The 14,487-nt window shown below is 49.7% G+C and overlaps 1 long non-coding RNA gene across 1 annotated transcript; it reads left to right on the forward strand.

Annotated features, from left to right (window-relative positions):
• The first annotated feature begins 12,762 nt into the window (after positions 1–12,762).
• Positions 12,763–13,243, forward strand: LOC123987964. The gene is made up of 3 exons (XR_006829553.1): positions 12,763–12,799; positions 12,902–13,142; positions 13,208–13,243. It is a non-coding gene; the product is annotated as an uncharacterized LOC123987964 (long non-coding RNA).
• The last annotated feature ends 1,244 nt before the right edge of the window (positions 13,244–14,487 follow it).

Below are 14,487 nucleotides of genomic sequence, written 5' to 3' on the forward strand. Positions count from 1 at the left end.
CAGCGACGCAATGGCGGGTCCCGCGCCGTCCGGGGGCGGCGGGGAGGGAGTAGTCGAAGCTAATGTATCAGTGATCACTCAGCGTCTCCCTCGCCGCCACCCTGCAATTTTGCACTCTGCGCCCGGCCACAGAGGACGCTCAGCCCAGATCCACAATGGATTCCCCCTGAGCCCGAACGCAGGTGCTGGCGCAGCCCCTGTTCAAGAGCAGGAGCCCCGCGCCAGCCACTCAGAGCAGTACCTCCCTTCCTCTCGCGTCGGTCCTCGGGGACCCCCAGGCTTCGGCCTTGGAGTTGAAATCCCCGAGGACCAACGTCGGCCGGGTGTGGGAGCTAACCACGACGCTCCTCACCCGGTCCAGGAACTCCTCGAACCGCTCCAGGGACCAGCTGGGCGGCGCGTACACGCCCACCACTGCGACGCACCCCCAATCAACGGCCACGAAACCCCGTCCCCGTGCTAAGACATCGGCGTGCGGCGGGGGGACGTTCCGGCCCCCCAGGACGATGGCGACGGAGACCGCCGCGTCGCCGAACCAGTTGGGCCGGTCCAGGACGCGGTACGGCTCCGACACCACCGCAACCTCAATCTGCCACTCGGCCAGGGTTTGGAGCAAAAGGTCCTGCGCCCCGGCCGAGTGGTTGGTGTTGGCCTGGAGAAACGGACCTTTAGGCCCCGTATCCGTCGCCACCTCCACAGCAGCCCCTGCGTAGTTGGGGCCCGCTACCCCAGTGGGCGATGCAGCCGGGGGCTGCTTCGCGCGCGTCTTCTTTGCGGACTTCTTCCGCCCCTTCTTCGAGGAGGCCGAGGGGCATCCTCCGGCCCCATCCTATGCCCCGCGGGCCGCCCTGCATCGGTGCACAGGGGGCACCGCGGTGGGGTCGTGCAGCCGCTGGCTCGATGGTCCAGATCGCCGCAGTTAAAGCAGCGATTCGAACGATCGACCCCGCAGGGACACCGCTGCTTGACATGGCTAGTCTCCAGGCAGCGGTAGCACTGCAGGGGGCGAGCCGCCAAGGCCTCGACCCGTGCTGAGGACCAGCCGACCCTCAGCCTCCCCGCTCCGACCACCTTGTTGGCCGAGGTAAGGGGGCACCTCACCCAGACCCTGTCCAGGCCACGGGGTGAGGAGCGAATTTCCCCCACCTTGACCTCCTCCGCGGTGCAGGCACCTCCGGTTGCCACCGCCGCTGCAATCCCCCCGGGGCCCCGAACCTAACCTTTTTTTTTTTTTTTTTTATATTTTGACAGCAAGAAAATACATTTACGTACGCGAGGGACCAGTCGGGTTAGGAGGGGTCTCGGGCAGTGTAGGACTCGAAGGTACATACCAACACAGGTTTCCCCGAGTTGGATCGTTACAGTACCCTAATACCCACTAAAAACTTGCTCCGTATCGGCCACAGACACCTCCGGCAACCCCAGAGGGCCTTAATGGAGAGCATACTGTGTAGCCACGATGTTGCTTACCCATCGACCCCCTCGGACGACCTAAAGGCGTTCAGTCGCCCAAGAACGTCGCGGATAAACCCCAGCGCACCTCCGCTCATGACGCAGGCTCGTTTTGGCCGACGGTGATTTCATTTAGCCACAGAAGGTACAGAATGCATTAGGTGGGCACCCTGCAGCCACTGTGCGTACACACCGCCGACAGTGTGAAATTTTCCTTGAAGAGTTGTTTTTCCCTATCCGTATGTTTGCTACGCAGGAAATGGATGGGATAAGCTGAGTCGCTTGGTCATCGGAGGCCGCAACGCACATTTGGGCGAGCTAAGCCTCTCAATGGGCGAATTTCAGCCCGGGAGAGGTCTGAAAACGTAGGAGAACTCGCAAAATTGCGAAAAAAGGAGAACCTGAGCCGCCTGGACACCAGCGACCGCATCACGCATTTGGGTGAGCTAAGCCTCTCGATGAGCGGAGTTCAGGTCTGGAATTGGTTACGCGCACTGAGGAATGCACGCATGAGAGCGAGCGAAAGGAAAGCTTGGGTTGCCTGGACACCAGCGACCGCTACGCACATCCATTCATCCAAATTCAATTCGTTTGATTCTATACTACGCGTATGTAAGGGTACCGATTCAATTCTATACTACACGTAATTCAATTCTATACTTTTTATAATACGTCCGGGATTCGAGGTAGCTGATTGGAAATCGCGCGCGCGAAAAATTAAAATTTTAATTAAATTAAATTAAAATGTAATTTGAAAAGTGTAATAAAGTTCAAAATTTATCAGAATCTGAAAATTATCAGGAGGCTAGAATTAATGATTTGTAGTTGGAAACCACGTTGAAATAATAAATGAGAGTTGATATGTATCGAAACTAACTTTAAAATTGTCATGAAGATTAAATGGAAATTAAATCTAGAGGTAATTAAATACGATTTTCGCGAGGTTGTAACCGTGCTCTTTCTCCAAGAGCACGTTTCCGTGGGATGTAGATGGGGAGCGAAATAAAAGGGGTACACTCAGATTGTGTGAGAGGAAAAATGAACAAAAGATTTATTTCTTCTAGTCACAGTAAAATTTGTGATGAGTTATTGCATCGGAGCAATCTGATCGCCTATCGTTGTCGGTTAGCGACCCGGTGTGTATAAATAGACTCTAACGGCGCGACCGTCCTTGACATTCGAGGAGACGGATAATCATAGCTCGCACGCGGACGGAATTTTAACGGTTCTCGCAGAACTATACTTTGTACAACGCGTTCTTCAGCGTATGGGCACCTGACGTCGAGTTCCTTATTGACTCGAATATCTCTAGTGCAACGCGGGCACCGATTTTCTCACACTTCTCATGGCTCGCTCTCTCAGATTCTCTTTCCTCGCGGATTCGTGAATCGGTTGGTCAGAGAAGCTGCGATCGGTTGCTCATGGGCAGGGAGGTAATCTCGGAAGCGAGAGCAGAGCACGATGGTCGTAACTGCTGCTCTGCTTGCGGTGAGTGCGTCTGTTCGCGTGATTCTACAACGACCGAAATTGCGTCTGTTCGCATTGGAGGCTCGACGACAAGTGCTCGTTCCGCCGATCGGCAGGCACCTCGCTCAGTGCTCTAGGCAGCGAAGGGGATCCTGCGCGTGCGCTCTCACCTTTTTGGAACGGTGGAAGGGCGGCGCCTTAGGCCCCTACATTATGTGCCGATTGATGAGACATTGATCGGTTACATATATCCCCTCCCCTCCCGACGCAGGAGTGTTGATCATTTTGAAACGCGACGAAGAGAACTACCGGATAATCCGCTTAATAACATGATTTGACGTAGATAATTTGCGCTGTAATACAAAATAATACTTGGTCTTTGGTCGTAGGTGACAAACAAAAAGAAATAGTGCCTTGGAATTTTATCCTCTCACCCGGCTGAGGACGGCAGAATAATGAAGGGCGGCTAGCATCGGATCCATCGCTTGACGCGTTTCTGGTTTGCTAGCACCACAACAATGCGAAAGAAAGGAAACTATAAAACCGAAATCTTACTCTCGGCTACGAGGTATCATTTACTGTTAACAAAAGGGACTGTTGACGCACTCGGCCGCTGAGCGATACCGTAACACAAAAAAAAGAAGACATAGCGTCAAGTCCCTGTCGATCGCGAGAAACGGAATAACAGGCACAATGCCCAACGAAAATGGACTGGTATCTTTACCAAAGAGGTGGAAAATAAATGTACCGAACGGAAGCGATGCACAATGTGACGCATCGAAACGTAGGTGTCGTGGTTTTCGACAATAAACAGAACAACCAAAAAAATATAATGCCATGAGCGCGACGCACATAGTGACGCGACGAAAAGAAACGGAAAATATATAATGCTTCGTAAAAAGAGAGAGAAAACAAAAAAAACAAAAAAAAAGTAAATGAACGAAACGAAATAATACTGGGTGTTCGCACTTATCCTATTATCCTTACGTGTACTAAGTGGATTATAACTAGAAAAAAGTTGTTTTTTTTCTTCCTTTTTTTTTTATTTTTTTTTTATTTTTTTTTCACTCACTGTCCTTTTTGGGCAGTCACTCACTACCACTCACTCAGTGTAGGGCATTCCATTCCTCTTCAATGGACTGCTTCAGCAGGCCGAGGGGGTCATGCGGATCCAGGCGCGGAATCTGGATCGGTGGATCCGTCCACAGATTCCTCGATGGTCCGGGCTGTTCCTCTGCAAGGGTGGCCGCCCGCACGGGCACCTCACGTCCTGGTCGTCTGGAGAGGTCGTCCATACAGCTTACCAGGGACTTCTTGGGCCATCCTTGTCCCAGCTGTCCCAATGACCTCCTTACAGGGTGGATGTCCGGGGCCTTTCCCCTTCCCCTTCCTGGTCGTGGCGTGGCTGCTTCCTCCGGCACCGGATTTTCCGTGCTCGCTGGTGCATCCTCTGCCCTTGTCGTTGCGGCGGACGCTGCCGCCTCCTGGTGGGTGGTGTCTGTGGCCTCGTGTTTGCGTGACGCGAAGAGGACAATCTGTCCACTTCGCCTCCGCTTCCGGTTACCCTTCTGGATGGAGGTAGCCGGCGTTTGCGTCGCCTTGTTAAACCGACGAGCCGTTGCCTGTACCCCTCGGCCTGTTCGGACGGGGGTCCGGACTCGGGCCACGTACGGCCGTGCATACTTTACCTCGAGCACGTGTATGGGTCGCTTAGGCCTCGGCTGTTCCGCGCTTGTTTGCGTGGCGACCGAATACATCAACCACGATGCGTACGTTTGCACACCTTTCTGCGGCATGGCTTGCTTGTTCACTGTGCGTTCGGGAACTAATGACTGGTTCGGTGGCACGCGCCAACGTCTCGCGCCGCATTCCATCCCCGCTCCGGGGATCGTTCTCGGGAAGGGGGCCTCTTCTATCCTGCACATCCTGACTGCTGCCTCGCTCCCGTCCTCGTCGCGACCTCCTGTGTCAACATCGGTCTTATCTGCCTTTCCCCTCCTGGCTGGATTTTCGCCGCGCGTTCCATCTCCCTGGTCCATCTCCTTGTAGGGGCGCAGACTAGATGTGTGGAAAATTCCCTTGATCTTCCCTGAGTGGGGATGGCGTAGCACGAAGGTTGCCGGCCCCTTCCTTTCTTGTAGAACGAATGGGCCTTCGTACAGGTGAAAAAACTTGGCCACCTCGCTATCCACGGCGCTGGACATGGGATTCCCTCGTACCAGGACGCGATCCCCGATTTCCCAAGGGTGCTGTTGCCTTCCTTCGTTGGCACGCCGAAGTCGCTTCTCCGCCTTCCGCTTCATGTTGTCGCGAGCAAGTAGCAGCTTTGCATCGTGGGGAACGTTGCATAGCTCTCGTTGCTCGTTGCTTGAGAGGTATCGTTCCCAGGGGCGTTCCGGAAACTTCCTTTCCATCAGCTCGCACGGCGTGAACCCGGTACTAGTGTGATACAGGTTGTTACAGCATGCCTCGATCACCGGCACCCACTTCGGCCACGCCGTGTGTTTTGCCCCTACCAGGGTGCGGAACATTCGACCGATCTCGCGATTTACCCGTTCGACAGGATTGCTCTGTGGATGTCGTATCGCGGAGAGTACGTGTATTATTCCGAGTTGATGAAGCGCGTTTTTCCACGCGCGTGACGTGAACTGGGTGCCGTGGTCGGTTATAACGCGCTCGGGTTTCCCTACTTCTCTAATAAAGCAATTGATCAAGCGGTTAATCGTCGCCGCGGTCGACGCGCGTCGCAATGCGTAGATTTTTACGTACTTGGAGAAAACGTCCTCCACCACCAACAGGTACCGTACTCCCGCCCTCGCGCTCGGCAATGGGCCGTAGTAATCGAGTGAAACTAAATCCAGCGGCCCTTTCGGAATTATCGTTTGCATGTCGGCGTGTGGTGCGTGGGTGTTACACTTCACCCTCTGGCACAAATCACATGTTGCTACGAATTTACGGACTTTACGAGCGAGCTTCGGGAAATAGAACGCTTCCGATAGGAGTCGGATGCACTTGTCTGAACCAGGGTGAGCGTAGGCCTCGTGGACCTCTCGGATCAGGGGTGTCTCCCATTGGGAAGGAACCACGCACTTCCAATCGCCGTCCCGTGCTTTATAGTACAAAACCCCGTCCAGTCGTCGGTAGCGGTGATCAAGGTCACCGGAGCCGCGCTGGCGTTTCTGGGTCACCGCGAGTAGTCGGGGATCCGCGTCTTGGTGTTCCACGATTTTTTGTAAGAAATTCAATACTTCTTTAGAGAATTGTCTCGCGAGGGTGCTCAGGATCGGTATGAGGCTTTCTCTACGCGAGTGTGAGTCCCCCTCCCTCCAATCTAGACGGCTGAGACAATCCGCGACCACGTTGTCCTTCCCGGGACAATGCCGAATCTCTAGATCGTAATCCTGGATCGCCAGGGTCCAGCGCGTGATTCTCTGGTTGAGGAACCGACTACTCATCAGGAACGTCAGCGCGTGATGGTCGGTCATCAGGATAATTTTTGCACCCCATAGATACGTTCGGAACTTCTCCAGCGCCCATACGATACTCAGGAGCTCCTTCTCCGTTGTAAAGTAGGCTAGCTCTGCTCCCTTGAGGGTTCGGCTCGCGAATGATACCGGTTGCAGGTCGCCGTTCGCGTCGTGCTGCGCCAGGACCGCCCCCAATGCCGCGAAGCTCGCATCCGTGGACAGGTAGAACTCGCGTCGTGGATCGGGGAATATCAGGACGACCTTCGAGACGAAGACCTCTTTTGCCCTCCTGAACGCCGTTTCCATTTCCTCGGTCCACCTCCACTTGTGACCCTTTTTGAGGAGCTCAAGCAACGGTTTGATAGCTTCTGCATGGTGCAGCGCGAACTTACTATAGAAATTGATTAGTCCGAGGAACCCGCGTAACTGCTTTACGTTGCTTGGCGTGGGAAATTCGCGGATGCTACGGAGTTTCTCCGGGTCTTGTTTAATGCCCTCAGCGGAGATCACGTATCCCAGGTAGTTTATTTCGCGTCTGACGAACTGACATTTGTCGATATTAATGGTGAGCCCGTGCTCATGCAGCCTGCGGAGCAGGGCTCGTAGGTGGCGTACGTGCTCGTCGAACGACTCGGATATACAAACCACGTCGTCGATGAAGTTAACCACGAACGACTCCATCCCGCGTAATACAATACGGAGCGCCCTGACCAAACTGGCACTGCTAGTTCGTAGCCCGAAGGGTGTCACCGCGTGCTCGTAGCACTTTCCCCGGTAAAGAAATGCAGTGTATTTTCGCGACTCCGCGGTCAATGGAATTTGCCAGAAGCTGTTGGTCAGGTCGACGCTAGACATGTATGACACGTTCGCGAATCGCTGAAGGATCACGTCGATATTCTCGGACATCTCGTGGTCCGCTCGCAACACGCGGTTCAGCATCCTCGCGTCGATACAAAGTCGCAACGATCCGTTCTTCTTCACGACGGGGACCAGTGGGTTGAGGTATGGACTTGATGAGGGTCGTATTATGTCGTGGCGCAGCATGCGGTCGACTTCTTCGTCGGCCTGCTCGCGGTATTTCAACGGGATCGGGTACGTTCGCTGCACGAATGGCGCCTGCTCGTCCACCTCAAGGTGATGCTCGTAGCATGTGACGCGTCCCGGTATGTCGTCCCAGAGTTTACTGTTCTCTAGGATCACGTCTATGAGTTGCTCGCGTTGCGCGTCGGTGACCTCGCACGACTCCAACTTGCTCGTGATTCGCGCGCTCATCGACCTGTCCGGGGTTGGTTCCGCGGTCGTCGCCGGTTCGAACACCATAACGGCCTCCTCGTCCGGCTCGTCGACGGGTTCGTTCCGACTCGTGAGGAGTGGGACATTTTCGGCCCCATCCTCTGTGGGTACGCATAAAGCTCCTCGCCCGAAATCTATCGTGATCGCGAGGGACCGTAGCGTGTCTACACCGATAATAAAATCCTGTACCATCCCGGGTACGACTACCGCAGGCGCGGAGAACTGCACGCTTCCAAAGCGCATCTCGACGAAAACCTGCCTTTTCAGACGTTCGGACCTCGATCCCGTGACACCGACTATGAAACTGCCGGTTATTGGGAGGGTCGGACAATCCTTCAGGGTTTCGGAGTTCGCTTCGTACCACGTGTCAGACATCGCCGTCACTGTGCTTCCGGTATCAACGAGGGCATCCACAGGAATGCCGTTAACGCGCGTTCGAATCTCGGGGCTGCGATATATCGCGACCGGGTGTCGCACCTCCTGGTCGGCTCGCGTGAGCTCTTCTCTGAGATCAGGGAACATCGTTCGCGACGGAAATCCGGTGCTCTCGCTCCGCGGTGCCTCTCCTCTAGGTTGGTGGCCTGGCCCCCCCTCCAATCTCGTACGTTTCTCGGTTTCCCGGGGTCCTACGCTGACAGACTGACTACCCGTGTTTTTTCCCCTTCTTTTTCTTCGGGGCTTCCGGGGCTTGCGCGGGGACTCGCTCACCCCTTTCGTGGGAGCCCTTACTGTTCGTTTCCCGACGCGTGCCCGGACTCTCGATTCTCGACCTCCGTTACGCGAATCTTAGCCGGGGGTCCATCGCGTCGGATCTCGTTTCTACCTCGATCGATTACACTCGTTCCTCCCTGTGCGGGTCTGGACGATGGGTCCGGTCTACGGTCTGGTGTCGGCGTAACTCGGCTTGGCGGGATGGGTCTATTCTCCGTGGGTCGCACCGCGCGATTAAACGCGGACGTGGAATTCAATGCCCCCCCTTTATCCCACCTTTCCAGGAGGGTCAGGAAAGTGTCGACGGACTCGACGTTCTGCATGAGGACCGCGTCGTATATCGCCTGGTTAAAGTGGGTCGCGAGCGTCTGCACGATCTCATCGTCCGATTTCTTCGGCGTCAAGTCCCTCGCGTCTCCGATTAACCGTGTTGCGTACTGGGCTCGCGTTATTCCCTGGTTTGCCCTAAAGAACCCCGACTCGAGTTCGCGTCGGATGCTCCGTTGAGATGCCGCACCCCAAAATTGGGCCATGAATCTCGTCCGGAAGTCATTCCACGTGCGTACCTCTCCCGAGATTAAGTCCCACCATTCGCTCGCGAAACCCTTCAATGCCTGGTCTATGATGACCTGAACCTCGCTATCCGGGATCCTTGCCACCCTTACGAATCTTTCCAACTCGCGCAGAAACTTTGGCGGGCGCTCCCCGGATTTCCCTTCGAAGGTTGGGAGCTGGGGTTTTACGGTGAACAGCCTTCCCTGGGGTCTCGCGTTATTTAGTGAGTCCCCGTTTGCAGCGTTGCCCGGATTTTCCCCCGCGGTTGGGCTTTCCCCTACGCCTACGTTCGTCTGGGAAACCGGAGTAGGGTCAGCTACCTGCTCTGGCCTATTCGCGAGCGCGCTCTCGAGGTCGGCCAACGAGTCTCGGAATTTCAAAATATCCTCGCGAACCTCTTTGTGAAATACCATAACCGTTTGGAACAGGGCCTCGCATTCACGGTTGACGAACGTGTCGACCTTGGCCATAACGGTCGCTTCTAGTCGTTCGATTCGTTGCTCTTGTTTACTTTGAGTCTCCCGGATTAGTTTCGCGACCTCGTTCAGGGTCATGGCTGCCTGGGTCTCTTGATCCGCGAGGCTCGGAGCGCTGACTCCCGCGTCCCCCTGGTTTGCTGGACTCTGATTCGCGGGGTTCGTTACCGGTGATCGTGGAATTCGCGGCATATTAAAGAATCCCGCCGGGTCTATTTCCTCCGCTCGCTCGTCCCGATCCGTCGACGCGTCGCGGTCTAAACTCGCCTGGGTCTTAGCTTTTGCTCGCGTTCCCTTGCTCATTCTTTTGTGCTTTGCCTCTCTTCCAATCTGAGCGTCCAGTTATCGAGTCCCTGTTCGGGCGCCAATTGTAACCGTGCTCTTTCTCCAAGAGCACGTTTCCGTGGGATGTAGATGGGAAGCGAAATAAAAGGGGTACACTCAGATTGTGTGAGAGGAAAAATGAACAAAAGATTTATTTCTTCCAGTCACAGTAAAATTTATGATGAGTTATTGCATCGGAGCAATCTGATCGCCTATCGTTGTCGGTTAGCGACCCGGTGTGTATAAATAGACTCTAACGGCGCGACCGTCCTTGACATTCGAGGAGACGGATAATCATAGCTCGCACGCGGACGGAATTTTAACGGTTCTCGCAGAACTATACTTTCTACAACGCGTTCTTCAGCGTATGGGCACCTGACGTCGAGTTCCTTATTGACTCGAATATCTCTAGTGCAACGCGGGCACCGATTTTCTCACACTTCTCATGGCTCGCTCTCTCAGATTCTCTTTCCTCGCGGATTCGTGAATCGGTTGGTCAGAGAAGCTGCGATCGGTTGCTCATGGGCAGGGAGGTAATCTCGGAAGCGAGAGCAGAGCACGATGGTCGTAACTGCTGCTCTGCTTGCGGTGAGTGCGTCTGTTCGCGTGATTCTACAACGACCGAAATTGCGTCTGTTCGCATTGGAGGCTCGACGATAAGTGCTCGTTCCGCCGATCGGCAGGCACCTCGCTCAGTGCTCTAGGCAGCGAAGGGGATCCTGCGCGTGCGCTCTCACCTTTTTGGAACGGTGGAAGGGCGGCGCCTTAGGCCCCTACATTATGTGCCGATTGATGGGACATTGATCGGTTACAAGGTAGAGTTGATACAGATTGTTTCCAAAATTTTTTTCAAAGGGAGAAGTAGGTATTCGGGCGATAAAGCATATATTAATTTGGTTTTCAAAGTTTGAATTTTAGAACCGTCGTGAGAGCTGTGAGGTTTTAGCGTCTCGTTGGGTGGATGGGGGTCGCGTACAAACGGGCGATACACGGATTGCGTCACCCGCTCGCAGGTAGTCGCCAGAACTGGGTCAATGAGTCAGCCATCGGCCGATATCCGAAGGGTTGCGGACGGGCCGCGTTCGTGTACGACGGGCACGTCGTTGTTTACCTGAAGGGGCTTCGCGCGCGGTTCCTTTTTAGTCGCCTTTTACGACAAGCCAAGGAGGCTGGAGACGTATTCTGAACCCCCCGTCTCCAGGGGAGCCCCGAACCTAACCTAACCTAACCTAATGTAACTCCTTGCCTCTGCTCCCTTATATGGGGCGGTTTCGGCGCCTTGGCTCCGTTGCCTGCTTAGGTTAGGTTAGGTGGACTGGTACAGCGTTATTGAACTACGCAGTTTATATTTGATTTGATTTTGTTGCTTTAGTTACCTTCTTTTGATACGTCATTCAATAATCAGGTCTATTTGCATTTGCGTTGACATGATCACTTGTCATTCATCATTTACCATTTACAGTTTACAATCTAACTTATAATCTACTCTGGTAAAGGAGAAGATTACTGTAGCTAATAATTGTATGGTTAAGTTATATTTTATTAAGTCCACTTCTTGTATTTTGTATTCTATTTTATTATATTTCTTTTTGTTTTACATTATTATGTTACATTACATTACATTTAAATTATTTACATGATGGTTACGGCCTTCACTTTATACTTTATGCCTTACTATTATTACTTCATTCTTCTTCAATGTCTTTAATTGATTACTTCATTGTTCATTCGTTCATTCTGTCATTCTGTCATTGTTTACTCATTCTGAATTGAATTGAAGTTATTGTTATGATTTAGTTTATTTTTACTTATGATGCTACAAAGTTCTGTAGATGGTATTAATATATTTATGGTCTGCTTCCATACGGTTATTCTATATTCTATATTTTTTCTATATTTTAATATATTTATATTTTATATATTGTGATTATTAGTGTCACATTATCACTGTTATTTACTTATCTCATTATCGGCTCTTGATTTTATTTCTGATTTGTTACCTGTACATCTCTGATATTTTTTAGGCATCTTGATATTCTTTGATATTCTTTAACTCAATTTATTCTTGACGTCTCACTTGTAATAGTATAGCTCTTTCTTAACGATGTGCTGGTTCTGTAAATTTAATATTCATGTCATCAGGATGGGTTATTCCTGTTATTCTGTAGCATATTGCAATTATCTTACCTTGTTTCCTTTCTTTTCTTCTTCTTTTCTTTTCTTCCTTTTAGTTGCAATTCAGCTCTTTAATTAATAATCTTTTTCTTTAACTTGACCTTGCATGCTGGTTTTGACACTCTGTGGCTTTGACATATTGGGGTTATGTTTCTCTAAATAAGTGCCAGCCGTTATCTCATCTCTGAATTTGACTTTTCTATGGTTTCTACTTTACTTACTTACTCGTACTTGCTGGTATTCTGCTGTTCCTTCCTTCATTCATTCATTGACTAATTCATTCATTATTCACTCATTACTGTGTTCTTGAATTGTTAGTTACTGACAGTTTATTGTTGTACACAAACACTACACTAGATTAACATTAGTAATATAAAAGAATACATAATATAATATGGTATAATATTTAAGAAAGAAATAAACGTTTCATCGCGTGACGCATGGACCTGGTAAGCAGGCCCTCCAAGCTCCACTCTTGTGAACTTGATGCAAATTTTAACTCGGCGCAGAAAATCCAGGCAGCGCTGATGTCGCTTCTCTACATGCATACCTTGTATCACTGATTTTAACATACACAACTAAAGATATCGTGACGTCATGTTCCCGCGAAATTTGTCGCCGCGTTTTTCAATTGTTTCAAAATTTAAAGAGACTGAAGAAATATGGCGCACAGTGGGTGACAGTGGTGACAGAATTTTCAGGTTAGTGAATTCCATTATTATAATTATTACTATTATTATTGTCATTACTATTGCTATTATCATTATGACTATTATTATTATTTAAAAAGATGTTTTTTTTAATTTTTTCTACGTTTTTAGGTTTTTCAATAACTTCTGCTGATGAGATGCAGCAACAGGAGGAGAAGATAGAAATTAAGTAAGTACAGAATTTTTTTAAATTGTTACTGAAAGCATTAACTGTTTACATTGCTATTTTAGTAATATATTTAATTTTAATTATTAAAATGTATCTTAAAAGAAGGAGAAAGAAAATATGCAGCATCAGAGGGTGTATTAACGAAAACAGCAGGATGTTCTTCTTCCCCCAAGAGAGAAAGGATAAGAAGAGGATGGCACAGTAGGTGGAAGTATGTGACAACCCAAAGTCTGTGCTTCCACCTGAAAACTGAAATTCCAGGTGGTCTGTAGCAGCTACTTTAAAGAAAAATGCTTCATGAGGAAAAGATTAACATCAGCAGTTCCAACACTGAACTTATTTGGTAATAACTCTTATATACTTTTTATAGCATATGTAAATAATTGTTAATGAAAACTATTATTACAGAGGCTGTAATAAATATTGCATATCAGAGGCTGCCTCTATTAAAATAGAGAAGAAATGAAATGAAGAAGAAGATTGTAAGTATTCAGTTTACATATACAATATATAAAACCATTAACATAGTATTAATATATTAAGTATAATCTGTGAGCAGAGTGTGTGTTTTATTGTATGTATGATTGTGATTAATTGTATATTATTATTGATATACAGGGTGTTCCGTAACTTGTGTAACTCTCGGAAACGGGGGGTTGCTCGGGTGATTCTGAACAACATTTTCCTTTACCAAAATGTCGTTTGAAGCTTCGTTTTTGAGTTATTAAAGAAAAACAGTGGCCAATCAGAGCGCGCGCCGGGCGCGCGTTGAGCCGCGGGAGCGTTAGCTTTCAACGGCGCTCGGTCGTGGTCGTGAACAAATGCATTGGCACAGCGTAGGTATCAAGGGAAGAGTGCGATAAATGTTACATCGTCTTTGTTGTTCATGAATAACGAATGATTTCACATTGTTATTGATTTAAGACGATGTAACATTTGTCGCACTCTTCCCTTGATACCTACGCTGTGCCAATGCATTTGTTCACGACCACGACCGAGCGCCGTTAAAATCCAACGCTCCCGTGGCTCAGCGCGTGCTCTGATTGGCCAGTGTTTTTCTTTAATAACTCAAAAACGAAGCTTCAAACGACATTTTGGTAAAGGAAAATGTTGTTCAGAATCACCCGAGCAACCCCCCATTTCCGAGAGTTACACAAGTTACGGAACACCCTGTATATATTCATTATATTTTTGTAAAAATTTAATATATTTTCTTTATTATACATATATTGTTGTCATTTTTTCCCTTTCATTATTTTTATTTTTGAAAGTTTTGAATAAGTAAGACCATGCACACGTATATAGGGACCATATGCTTGGGTGTGTGTACCTCACCGATATCATCTATATGTGTTTGTATCGACACTAGCGCTGCCTGGATTTTCTGCGCCAAACTAATTTTAGTTACAGCATTAAATACGGGAGTTTGGAGGGCCTGCTGGTAAGACTAAAAGAACCAGGGGTACCACCAAATAAAAAGAGCGATCGAATAGGGCGCACTCTGCAGCCAATTAAATTAAATAATAATATTTGAAATATATATGGACACATATAGATGCGACTCTAACAGTTACTTTCCTTCTTTTTCATTGATGAGAGTTTGGAAACTTGTAATTTTTTATAACGCCCTGCGTCTGTCGGCATAAGAGTCTTATTTTATTTAGTTATTCGGCCTCCCACTCCTTCGT

The sequence above is a fragment of the Osmia bicornis genome, chromosome 7 (genome assembly GCF_907164935.1).
Source record: "Osmia bicornis bicornis chromosome 7, iOsmBic2.1, whole genome shotgun sequence".
In the NCBI taxonomy this organism is placed as follows: Eukaryota; Metazoa; Arthropoda; class Insecta; order Hymenoptera; family Megachilidae; genus Osmia; species Osmia bicornis.